Source organism: Lygodium microphyllum, chromosome 22 (assembly GCF_053477565.2).
Source record: "Lygodium microphyllum isolate KBCC chromosome 22, Lygodium_microphyllum_v1.1.10, whole genome shotgun sequence".
Classification (NCBI taxonomy): domain Eukaryota; kingdom Viridiplantae; phylum Streptophyta; class Polypodiopsida; order Schizaeales; family Lygodiaceae; genus Lygodium; species Lygodium microphyllum.
The window spans coordinates 75582786-75593974 of NC_141156.1; positions in this window are offsets into that span (position 1 = coordinate 75582786).

The following is an 11189-nucleotide window of genomic DNA, read 5'->3' on the forward strand; positions in this document are numbered from 1 at the left end:
TACGTAAAGGAACCTGTGATTAACGGGTTAATTAAGGAAGCTGATTTTATGTGTCAAACATAATGTGGCAGGTAATTAGATAACTAAAACAACCCCCGAGGGAAGCATGGTGGATGTGACCAATGGGTCTATCCTATGGAAGAGTGGTCTCGATTAGCCGAGAGCTTTCCTCAAAGGAAATGTTAACGAGGAATATTAGGAAAATTCGAACGATGACCTTAGAAAATGTTGGTTAGAACCCTAATTCATACCGTTTTAGGAGACCAGAATGGGAGGCAAAGAGGTCGAGCGATACATCCCTCTCATTTTCCATTCTCTTTGAACCAAGTGCGGTATGAGTCTGCTTTGGCCCAGTTGTGTCTGTGCAAAGTGGAGCAGTTGTAGACCGACGCTAGAAGGCTGTTAGGAAGACCCGATTGCAAGGGACTCGGACTTCAGGTCGATCCTAGTGGGAACGGTCGGATAAGTTCCGTTGCGGGGCAGACTCGAGAGACCCTAGTTGGCAAACCCTATGTCATTCCTTGGGAGTGCCGGGCGGCGTCTTCTAGATATATCTCTCGATGGACTGCTAAGACGTGTCTCGCGATTTGAGGAGCGGGCACATTATAGTTGGTATCAGAGCAAAACTGCTTAAGCTAAGGGCTATGCTACATCATCAGAATTGCGCAGTAGAAGCATGATGAGTCCTAACCCACAGATTCTAGAACCCAATGATAAGTTGTCATCAATGAACCCTAAGCGCATTCGAGATGCGGACATCTCGATTACTCTAAGAGGGAGAGGATGTACTGTCCCCCTCCCCCCCCCCCCCCCCCCGGTGCTTCCCTCGTACCTCCCCCCATGAGAACCCCCCCTTTATATTTTTTTAAATTTTTTTGAAAGTTTTATATCTCTCCCTCTCTCTCCCCCTACCGTGTGCATGGCAGGGGGAGAGAGAGAGAGAGAGAGGGAGTGAAGTAAATGATGGGGGGGAAGGGGGGGCATGCAACCCCCCAGATGGCGGCAGGCAGCCACTTTCTCCCTCCCCTCCCACCTTATAAAGCCTCCCCCCTCCCTCTGTTGGGGAAGCACCCCCTGTTGGCCGTGATGTACAGCATCCCCCTCCTTGCATCGCACAGTGCATCCCCCTCCAGCCTCGTCAATCTGCCCAACGGCACCCTCCGTCCAGCAGTATGCCCCCCTCCCCAGCCCCCCACCCCCCCGTGATTAGTGAGAAGAGGGAAGGAGAAGAATAAGAAGAGGAAGAAGGAGGGAGAGAGGGAAGGAGAAGAATAAGAAGAGGAAGAAGAAGGGAGAGAGGGAAGGAGAAGAAGAGAGAGAGAGAGAGAGAGAAAGAGAGAGAGACAGAGAGACAGAGAGAGAGAGAGAGAAGAAGGGAGAGAAAGAAGGAGAAGAAGAGGGAGAGAGAGGAGGAGAAGGAGATGAAGAAAAAGAAGAAGAAGAAGAAGGGGAAGAAGGGGGGAGAGAGAGAAGGAGAAGAATAAGAAGAAGAAGAAGAAGGAGAAGGGGAGAGAGAGAGAGAGAGAGAGAGAGAGAGAGAGAAGAGGAAGAGAAGAGAGAGAAGGAGAAGAAGAGAAAAAGGAGGAGAAGAAGAGAGAGAGAGAGAAGAGGGAGAAGGAGAAGAAGAGGAGAAGAGAAGAAGAAGAAGAAGAGAGAGAGAGACAAGATGAAGAGAAGGAGCTTGAGAGATGTGGAAACGACTGGAGCTGCAGGACCATCATGAGTTGAAAGAAATGCGGTTAGAAACACTGGCGGGAATGCAAATAACATGTCCCCCCCCCCGACCGCTCAAGCCCAAGTTCCTTGCTCTCGATGATATAGTAGCACATGTAAATAGATCTTTGAAATTGAAAATAATCCCATATCATGTAGCGAAGAGGAAAGGAAGATCTGCATGATAAAAGTACATAGAAAAGGAAAAGGACATATAGACTTGAATGAAATGATAGCTTTCTTTAAACAAAAGATGATAGACTTTATGTTGAAATTTTGCATGCAATGCTATTGTACAGAACTGCATGAACTGACGAAGCCATATTATTTCTTGGGAAATTATAAGTTAGGTGATGGGGGGAAGGATATTCCAGTTACATTGCATACATTGGGAATGGAAAGATAAGGGTGCAGTAGGGGTTGCAATGACAGAAAAGGAAGGTATCACAATTGCATTAGGAAGATATACGGCAATCATAATTTATAATTCATTGAGAGTTAAATGAATCATAGGCCTTTGATTAACATACACTGCGTACGAATGTTTATTGCATTCATGGCTTAGGCAGAAGGAAAGAAAAAGATAAAGAGTAAAAATTCTACATAGTATCACACTTAAAGATAGAAGGTTAGAAGATGTTGCATTTACTTAAAGTCGATGTCCAACTGAAGACCAACAAGGAGGGTTTATTGCCATACCTTGAAAACCTAAGAACCCAACTCCAAGGACTTAGTCGTTTCTTTTCCAACAAAGGGTTGTCCATCAAAGGCTCTATGGTTGTGAAACTCAATAAACTAGACAGATTGTCAAGTACGTCGCAACCGTCGAGGGCCGCGCAAGACAAAGGGGCCTTAGATTGAGTCCAAGATACAGTCCATTAGACCTATGGATTTAGGGCAGTTGTGAATTGCCAAGAAAGCAAATTGACCAACCAAGTTTAGGACGACCGGATTGTCCAAGAACTATTTGACTATAGTATAGGGAAACCTAAGGTAGTGATAATTTGGGGTCAACGGGGTATAAGCCCTAACCCAAGGGGGAGAGCGAACTTTAGGGTAGTCGATTTATGCTAAGCATGTTGCTTGGAACTGTTCAAATGGTTTTAACAAAGGTTGATCTTGTTAAAGATGGATTGTTGACCCAAGTTATGCTTGGTTGTTTGAAAAGGGTATCTCCAAGTGAATGTCGATTGGTTGTGTTGGTAAGAGGAGAGAATCTTACTAAGGATAAGTGGATCATAAGCAAGGTGATTGCTTGATGTGGTTTTGGATGCTAATCCAAGTTGTTTGTGATTGATGATTGCATGGCCGGGTCTGAGATGACTGATTGCCATGGAAACAAAAGGGATGTTTTCCCAAGTAAATGTTATTAAGCTGGTTGCTTCAGCTGTGGTTAATTTCCTTAAGGGATAATTAAGGAAGAATGGCGCTAGCTACCCCCTGCGAACCGCCAAACCCTAACCAAGGGGGTTATGAATCCGCGTCGAGAATGTGGACCGAACCCGTCGCGAGAGGTCTCTCCGTGGAAATTACTTGTCATAGGAGGACGCTTGGGTGCCAGTGGGGGGCTCTGGCCGTAATTTCCAATGCCTCCGGACCCTATACAAGGGTTCTACGTGACTCGAGATGGGATCTCGAGACCTTGATACTAGTTACAAGGCGGAATCTTGGTAGGATAAACCTTCGGGTTTTATTGCCGGGAGACGAAAGGATGTTTCTGTGGAGGCAGAAAGGAACACTTAATTCTCATGTATGGGCAGGAGACAAACATTAATCTGAAGATAAGTTAAGGAAGTGTTTGATCTTGTTTTATCTTGTTTTCGTGTCAGTGCCCTAAATTACGTAAAGGAACTTATGATTAACTGTTTAATTAAGAAAGCTGCTTTTATGTGTCAAACATAATGTTGCAGGTAATTAGATAACTAAAACAACCCCCGAGGGAAACGTGGTGGATGTGACCAATGGGTCTATCCTATGTAAGGGTGGTCTCGGTTAGCTGAGAGCTTTCCTCAAAGGAAATGTTAATGAGGAATATTCGGAAAAGTTGAACGATGACCTTAGACAGGTTAGAACCCTGATTCATACCGTTTTAGGGGACCAGAATGGGACTATGCCCTATGGGCAGAGAGGTCGAGCGATGCATCCCTCTCGTTTCCCATTCTCTTTGAACCAAGCGCGATATGAGTCTGCATTAGCCCAATTGTGTCTGTGCAAAGTGGAGCAGTTGTAGACCGATGCTAGAAGGCTGTTAGGAAGACCGAATTGCAAGGGACTCGGACTTCAGGTCGATCCTAGTGGGAACGGCCGGATAAGTTCCGTTGCGGGGCAAACTCGAGAGACCCTAGTTGGCAAACCCCGTGTCATTCCTTGGGAGTGTCGGGCGGCGTCTTCTAGATATATCTCTCGATGAACTGCTAAGACGTGTCCCACAATTTGAGGAGCGGGCACGTTACACCGAGCAGCATAGAAGAAGTTAATTTTGGATGCACTTTTTTGGTCTATGAGGGAGCTCTAGGAGATCTAATGCTTGGAGTTTGCTTTTGGGTAGTGCCAGACAAGGGATTTTAGGTTCTATCAATACATAGTAATTCAATTCATTATGCTTTGTCTTTTTCGTGTTTACCTCTTGTCTATTCTTTTTTTTTCTCTTCCATCTCCTATTCTCTACTTCCTTCTATCTCCGATCCTTAATGGATATGACCTTTCAACTAAAACCCCTCCGACATGGATGTCGTGCCACTACGCGGACACAGTGTGAAAAACTCTGGAGTGCATCATCATCTGACTTTCTTACTGATCTAGAGAGTCAATGTCATTTGAGTCATTATTGCTAGTGTCCGTGGTATGGATAATCAATTTTATCCTTTTTTAATATTATTTATTATAAATATCCTAAAAAGCTAGGGAAACTTCTAGAATAGGGTGGCATGCAAAAAGCAAGTTGCTTTTTCAGCCAGTTTTGTTTTGGATTTTTCATGAAAAGAAAAGATGGGTGAAATCGTGTGTGTCACGATTGCAGCAGTTGACAGGCAGAAAACAGCACTCTAAAGGAGAAGAAGAAGGAGTGATTTGGGAGATTTTTGATCGGGTGTCCTACAGTTTTACCCCCCTTTCAGAGCCAACGGAACCATCAAATTTAGGTTCCGAGCAGCAGAGAATAAGTTAATGTTTTGATGCACGATTTTGGTCTACGAAGGAGCTCTAGGAGATCTGCTTTGTCTTTATCGTGTTTACCTCTTGTCTATTGTTTTTCTTCTCTCCCACGTCTTATTCTCTACTTTCTTCTATCTTTGATCGTCGATGGATACGACCTTTCGACTAAAACCCCTCCGACACCGGCGAATTCAAGGCCGCTATACAATGATCAAAGATTGAGGAAGGGGTGAGATGTGGCATACTTACATGAGGCCTAGAGCTTGTATTAGAAATCGTACCTGATGGCAAGGGGTGATCGTTTCAAGGAGGGGATGCTTAAGGGAGCGTTTGGAAAGGAGGAGGCAATTGCATGGTGAACAGCCATGTGGCAAGGAACAATACTTCCACCCGCCACATGGCTAAAGTTGTCGCCTGAATGGTCAGTTACGCAACGAGCAATTGCTTGTGTGAGTTCTTGATTTTCTTAGAGTTATTTTTTCTTAGAGCAAATGAGGATGGGCATCCATTTTTGTGACTTTGTCGAATTTCCTTTGCTTTTGGAGGCAAATGTTGTAAAGTTTTTTTGGAAAGGGGATGGCAGCTATCGCTAAATAAGTCCACCTTACTTCTTAGTGAAGACGTCAAGTTTTATTGAGTGGAAGTAAAAGAGTACAAACGTGGACTTTTACAAGTGTCCCTCTTGATGCTGATTATCAAAAGTTGGACTATTATCGGGAGTCCATCTACTACGGCTAAAACATTAAATTAAATAATACATGTAGCGTAATTCTAAGTCGTCCTTACACTACACGTATTATTTAATTTAATCTTTTAGCCATTTAAAAAGTTGGTATTCCGGTGAGGAGGAGCACGGCAGTGTGAACGGGCCCTAGAGGGGGCCGCCGCTACTGAAGCTAGCTAGTATCTTGGGCAGCGCGAGACAAGACACTCAGGTGGGAAATTGGAAATCGTCGGCCCCCTAAAATGCCCAAAAGTCAAGCGAAAAAAACTCGGAATATGTATTTCAAATTTATTTACGTATTTACAAAGCCACATAAATTATAATTCCGCTTGCTCAAAATTCATCAAGCTCCTCTGAGGATTTTTTGCACTTGGGGATCGTTAAACCCGAGGTTCCCCAGGTCGGTGCGTCCGGCAAGCCTCCGCCGCCGTACGATGCACGGCCGATCGACGGCTCACATCGCGCCGATGTCCTGTCGGGGGCAGACGCAATCCCTCTCATGCCGCATGCGTTGTCGTGCCGGGCTGGCACGGAATTTCCCGGGCAAAAAATTCCCGGGAATATATCCGCATTGAATAATAAATTGATTAAAATCCACCCGAAAAGAAAGCGTCCAGGCTCCCCGGCTTATTAGAGCACGTGATTATTGACCTGTTTCAGGGATTGTCAGCACGATCGGACGGCCGCGATTTGGTATTTTTCGATCCTGCCACGTAACCATCTAAGATTTTTTTAAATGCGGATCTTTAAATGAACGGGATTCCTTTTCCTTCTCTGGAGTCTGAGGTGATGGGGCCGGGGGGTCAGATTTTGGGAGGACGTGGCAGCAGAAGGGAGGGGGTGATGTGGACCGTTGGATGGGGATCGGACGGCGGACGGGGAGGGGCGGGGGGGTCGATGACGGCGACGCCGTAAGCGTCGCCGCTGCCTCGGGAACGCGAAACCAGGGTGACGGGTGACACGTGTGAGAAGCGAGTAACTCCAGTGTGGACCCCACATTCCATCGCCTGTTTTCGCCCTTTTACTGCGTCGCTTTTTTTTACTGTGTCTGGAAATCGTCCTTCACCCTTCGTACAAGCCTGCATTCCCCCGGCCCCACAAAAAAGTCCCCTCCAAGCACAAATACAAAAACCACCCCTTGATCCCCACTCTCTCAAGAAGCTTCACATCTCTATATGAACCTTTAAGTTTGTATCTCTAAGCCACTTGAGTCATAGCCTAGTTGGATTGATCGTCGGTTGAGCATCCCAGGTGCGTAAGTTCGATCCCTGGGACACTCCTCCTCATCAAGAATAAGAAAATATCTAAAAGAGGGTGCGTATTTTCTTCTCAAGAAATGAAAGCAAAAACCCCACCCCTTAATGTCGAGGGCAAGACAGATCGCATGATGATCACGATTCATATTAGAAATCTATACTACTTGCTGGGATGTATGACTAGATATGCCCAAATGTTAACCTTTGAAAATTAAGGACCAATCTACTTGTAACTAAGATTTGTTATGAAAGGATGATCTCTATTAAAGTAAAGAGAGGTAATTACATATATATAATTTCTCAAAAGATTGTCTGAGGTGTAGCCATGCTATAAGACGTTGGTCTTGGTTACAATATGTCATGAACATCTAGGATTTGAACATAACCATGAATTTTCAATTTCACCCAAGGTATTAACACTATACATCAATATATTTGAGCATGGTTCCCACATCCAACCCATTCCTCATTCAAAACATCTTTCAAAGCTTTTAGAAAGACCTTAAACATAGACAAAGTCCAATTAGATTTTGCTAGTTTTTCACAACTAAAATGACCCTTCTTGGAAAGTAAATACAAAAATATTTAGCTTCAAGTTTTGGAAGGACTTTTATACCAAATACATCTATTTATCATTTTTATAAGTTTTGTACTTTTAATGGTTTTAAACCTTCCCCTTTAGAGTTTGAAGAACTACTCCAATGTTCATAAAAAGAATATTTTTCATAGTCTATACAAAAACCTTCATCCTAGTTTTCCCAAGACAACACTCATGAAGAACTCTTATCCCAACTCATGAAAACAAGGGTAAGCTTCTAAAGCATCCCAATTTCTAAGCTCAAATTCAATCCAAAATGTCCATCTTGTAACTAAAAGCCAACTTATTGTATATGCATTAAAATTTTGAATGTTATTTCTAAGTCTTATGTAATAAAAATAAATTAAAATGTCATCTTTTATGAACTTTCAAACACATGAAATGGCATTTCACGAAGTAAAAGGGACTCAACTTCATCAATTCCAACCTTCTCTTGAAAAACTTAGAGCTTTTTGTTTCAACTTGTGCACTTGGCTTGACTTTAAACCTCAATATCTTGTGAGCATTAGTCCCCCCCCCCCCCCCAAGGAGCTCACCTATTGTAGTATTTATGAAAAATCGAGGTTCAATGTAGTGGGGGGGGGGGTTGTGTTACGAACCTTCACGGGACTTCAAGTCATAACTTGTCATGAGGCATAAAAAGGCATAGCGGAATGGCACACAAGATATATCAATAAGGAATCTTTGTACTCGTGATTTTGAAAGATACAACATTGAGGCACATCTCAGGAATGCATCCTCGTGACAACGCACATGTGAGGGTTCATCACGAAGTATAGGGAATCACACGTAGAGTGGAAACCAAGCTGAGCTCAGAGTCACTACTACTCTCTATATAAGTGTTTCTGGGTCCAATGCCATGGTATAGCTACAAAGCCTGTACTCTTACACTCACCCCTGCTTAATGAATTGCCGTCCTCAGCAATCTAAGGGTGGTTTCTTGACTCATTCTGAGGTCGTAACATAGCTTATGCTATCAAGCAAGTTAGAGTATGTCGGTCTAGGACTAACTCATTAGCGGGGTCTTAACACAGCCTTTTCTATCAAGCTAGTCAATGTCTATCGCACTACGATTGGGGTCTTAACACAGCTTGTCCTATCAAGCTAGCCAGGATCTACCCATCTAGACTTGGTTCTTTTTATTCTTTTACATTCTAGCCCACCCTCAATTCACTTACATTTGAGGAGTGGAGGCTTCATAGTCCTAACTTGAGGTGGCTTGGCACTTATGGCTTTGCATGCCAAGCTTTGTAGGTGTGATCCCAAGTTGTCACGTTGTTGCCAAGCTAGCCAGGATCTACCCATCTAGACTTGGTTCTTTTTATTCTTTTACATTCTAGCCCACCCTCAATTCACTTACATTTGAGGAGTGGAGGCTTCATAGCCCTAACTTGAGGTGGCTTGGCACTTATGGCTTTGCATGCCAAGCTTTGTAGGTATGATCCCAAGTTGTCACGTTGTTGCCAAGCTAGCCAGGATCTACCCATCTAGACTTGGTTCTTTTTATTCTTTTACATTCTAGCCCACCCTCAATTCACTTACATTTGAGGAGTGGAGGCTTCATAGTCCTAACTTGAGGTGGCTTTGCATGCCAAGCTTTGTAGGTGTGATCCCAAGTTGTCACGTTGTTGGGGTCAAGGTGTGGTGGTGCGGTTTTCGCCATGTTGTGCCACACCTTAAGGGAGGCAGTCCATTGAGTTGCTCCTTGTGTTGATCCTCCCTTTCTTCTTGCCATAGCCTTGGGCCTTGGGGATCTGGGTCTCTTGGTTCATTTACCAAGACCCTTTGCCCTCATCGCCAAGTCAAGAACTTAGGCCGTTTTCCTTGGCCTCTGTGCTGGATCTTTCTTGCTTGCTTTGAACGTAGACAAGTTGGTTGGTTCAGCTTGCCTTCTTGCATGGAAGGTGCGGTCTTGGTGCATGGCACCTCTTTGGCTCTTCTTAGCCTTATTTGGAGTTGAGGTTCTTGGTGGGGACTGGACTAAGTCATCACACTTAGACCGCATTTTGGTTTGTGAAAGTAGAGGTATCCTTGAAGTTATTGGGGTGACGTCACACCTGTAAGGGTTGCGTCTTTGGGCTCAAAGGCATAGCCAATGACTCCATTGTTTAAGTGCACTTGGTTCCTACTTTGATCTAAGTTGGATGGGATGGGATGTGGCCTTGGATCAAAAGCTTGGTTTGCTTCATCCTTAGCCACACGTTGAGTTTGGGGAATTTTGGAGGCATCCTCATTCTCCTCTCTCATCTTGGCTCCAGTGGCCTGCCTTTGTTTCTTAATATTTGGTTTTGCCTTCTTCTTTGTCTTATTCTCAATCTCCTCATTCTCTATCTTTTGCTCTTCTTCTTTTTGGCCTCTTCGCCTAGGTCTATCTTTTCTTGCTCTCCTTGTTCTAGCCTATCTTCTTCATTTGGCTTCCTAGCTCTCCTTACTTGTTCTTTCAACTTGCTTTCTCCGTCTCTTTCTTCTTACTCAATCTTGTTCCTAACTTTCTTCTTATTGTTTTCTTCTACTTGTTTCCTCATATCTTACTCTAGATTTTCTTTCTCTTCTAGCTTCTTCCTAGCTAACTCTGCTTGCTCTTCTATCTCTTTTCTTCTATTTTCTTGTCTCATCTTTTTCTTGATCTTCTCTATGGCTCCATCTAACAAATATTTTTCTTCTTCTTTCCTATCATCTTCTTCTATCTCATCCCATATCTGCATGATTCTCTCCTTTAGCTATTGTCCTAGACTATCATCATTGAACTATGAGGGTTTGGTTGGTTGTTGGGGTCGAGGTATTCCAAGATGTAGGCTGAGCTCATCCTCCCCCTTTTCTTCTTTCTTCTCTTCTATTTCCTATCTTCTTTCTTTTCCTTCACCTCTATCATCATCTAAGGTAGTAGTATTGGCTCCATGTAGTGGATGCCCTACCCCATGTGCTTTCACCCTTCCATTCTCATCTTCTAACTCTATCTCTTCATCTTCTTCTTCATCAAAGGCATCCCACGCCTCACAAGAGGGCGTCAACCTAGCCTCACCCTCGATCTCAATGGATGGAGGTGTTCCAAGTTCAGGATTGAGCTCATCCTCCCCCTTCTCTTCTTCTAGCATTGGTTCTTCTTTCAACTGGTCCACAACCTGTGGGTGCAGTGGTCCATCCCTCTGACATGTCCACCTTCCTTCATCTTCTTTTCTATATCCTAACTCCATCATAATATTTTCTACTTTTGAGCTGGCATCCACTTTCTATCCTTCTCCCTTCAGATAATAGTCCATCATCTCTTCTTCTCCTTGAACTCCTTCGGGTTGGCATTCTTCAAGATAGGGGTAGTCGATGTAGAGGTATTCTCCTTCTGGGTGGTAGTCGATAGAAACATCTTCAAGGTAGTCATATCCATCTCCTTTAGGAGGAATTCGTTGTAGAGGTATTGGTCTTCAGGATAGCCTTCTTGGTAGTAGTCCTCTGGGTAGTAGTTAGGGTAGTAGCCATTGGCTCCTTGTTGGGGATGAGGTGTTCCAAGATCTGGGTTGAGCTCATCCTCCCCCTAGTCTTTATCTTCATCTTCATCTGACCATATTTCTTCTTCTTCTTTCACATGTTTCTATTTCTCTTGGCTCCTTGGTCCTTCTTTGGTTGGCTTAACTCCATTCTTTAGCTCTTGGACTCTTTCGTCCCTCATCTACTTCAAATATGGTTCGGCCCTTTCTTTGGCTCTTACAGTTCAGAGGCCATCTCCTAATCCCACCTCGGCATGATTTTC